Below are 2,573 nucleotides of genomic sequence, written 5' to 3'. Positions count from 1 at the left end.
ATTTTCCCCCCCCCTTGGTAACCCTTTTCAAACCTGAACCTCCCTTCGATGCCCCCTTTTGGCCCCCCATCTTTATTCCTTTTTAAATTTTCCCTAAATTTTGTTGTTTATCCCCCCTCATTCTTTACTTTAAACTTTTCCCCTTAATTCTCATTGAGGAAAAAAGGTTCACCCCCGAAAATTTTTTTTGGAAAATTAAAATCTATTAAAAAAAAAATCTTTTAAATTTTTCCAAATTTCTTTTCCACTATATTTAAAAATTTAATTTTAAATTTTCCGCTGGGAAAGAAGAAAAAACCCCACCAAACACCACAAAGGGGAAAACCAAAAACATTTTTTTTCCCCCAAGAAATTTTACCCAAATAAAGGGAAAAAAAAAACATTTTTTAAAAAAACACAAATCCCCCCCCCCCACCACCCACCACCCCCCAACCACACCACCACACAACACACACCACCAAAACCAACCACACCCCACAACAAAAACCCCACACACCCCACCCACCACCACACAAACCCCCAAACCCACCAAAACCCCCACCCACACCACCCCACCACACACAACCACACAAACCAAAAAACCCCAACCCCAGACACACCCACACCCCACAAACCAAAAAAAAACAAAAAAAAAAAAAAACCCAAAAAAAAAAGAAAAAAAAAAAAAAAAAAAAAAAAACAAAAAAAAAAAAAAAATTTATATATATTATAATATATATTTATAATATTTATTTAAAATATATATATATATATATATATAATATATATATTATATATATATATTATATATATTATATTAAATTTTTTATTATTATATATTTATATAATATTATATATTTTTTTTTATAAAATATATGTATTTTTGTTTATAATTTATATATATTAAAAAAATTTTTAATATATAATATTTAAAATATATATATAAAATAATATAATATATTAATATTTAATTTTTAAATTAATTAATAATATAATTATATAATATATATTAAAATATATTATATTATTATTTATATATATATATAAAAAATTTTTTTATAAATTTTTTAAATATACATATATTAAAATTTTAAATATATAATACATATATATATTAATATAATAATAAAATAAAAACATATATTAAAAATTTAACATTAATACATTATATAATCTTTTAAATAAAAAATACATTATAATACAATACTATTTTTATACTTACATAATATACAATAATTAAAAAAAAAATAACATATACATATATATACATATAAATATACATATAATACATATAAAAAATATAATATAAATACATAATATAATATAATTTCAAAAAATAAATATTATATTATAAATTTCATTTATAATAATTTTTAAAAAAATAAATAATAAAATTTAAATTTAATATTTAATATTTTCATAAATAAATGTTTTTTAAAAATTTTAAAAAAATAAAATTTTAAATATAATATTAAAACATATATTAATATAATTTAAAAATACATTATAAAAAATAATTAATAAATATTATAAAAAATATATTAAATATATACTTTATATATAATACATATATTAATTTAAAATTTTTAATAATATATTTTATATTTATATAATAATATTTAAATTTTTATAATTAAAAAAATATATATATATAATATATAACAAAATTTTATAAATAATATAAATAATTTTATATACTATATTTTTTTAAAAATAACATATTAATTTTAAATTTTTATACAATATAAATATATACATTTTTTTATAAAAAATTTTTTTTAAAATATATATATAATATATATAAAATTTTTTTTTTTTTTAACATAAAAAATAAAATTTAAAATTAATAATATATACATAATATATAATATATAAATAACTTTTTTTTTAATAAATATAATAATAATATTAAAAATAATTTTTAAATATTTAAATTATAAATATTACCATATTTTTAAAATATATCAAAAATAATTGTTTTGTATTATTTATTATTATTATATATAAATTTATATATATATTATTATAATATATTTAATTAAATATATTTTTTTTTTTTTTTTTTTATATTTAAAAATTTTTTTTTTTAAAAAAAATTTATTAAAAAAATATTTTTTTTTTATTATTAAAAATTTTTAATTTTAATATATTTATTTAAAAAAAAAAAATTTTTTTTTTTTATTAAAATTATTTTTTTTTTTTTTTTTTATTAATTTATTATTTTTATTTATTTTTAAAAAAAAATTTATATATTTTTTATTTATTTTTTATTTATTTTATATTTTTATTATTATATTATTAAAAAAATTATATAATTTTTTAATTTATTTTTTTAATATATAATTTTTATTAAATTAAAATTTTTTATTTTAAAATTTAATTAAATATTTTTAAAAAAAATTTTTTTTAAAAAATTTTTAAAATTTTTAATTTATTAATTTTTATATTTTTAAAAAATTTATAATTTTTTTTTTTATTATAATTTTATATTAAAATTATATTAAAATTTATATTTTTTTAATTAAATATTTTATTTTAATTAAATAAAAATTTATAAAAACAATATATAATTAATAAAAAATTTCCCCTTTCTT

The 2,573-nt window shown here is 11.9% G+C and overlaps 1 protein-coding gene across 1 annotated transcript in view; it reads right to left on the bottom strand.

Annotated features, from left to right (window-relative positions):
* The window catches only part of LOC119582677 (afadin-like), a gene marked incomplete in the record, with an annotated part of 234,835 nt that overhangs the window by 192,902 nt on the left and 39,360 nt on the right, over window positions 1-2,573 (bottom strand).

The sequence above is a fragment of the Penaeus monodon genome, chromosome 16, assembly GCF_015228065.2.
Source record: "Penaeus monodon isolate SGIC_2016 chromosome 16, NSTDA_Pmon_1, whole genome shotgun sequence".
NCBI classification, from domain to species: domain Eukaryota; kingdom Metazoa; phylum Arthropoda; class Malacostraca; order Decapoda; family Penaeidae; genus Penaeus; species Penaeus monodon.
This window is presented reverse-complemented; position numbering and strand designations above follow the sequence as displayed.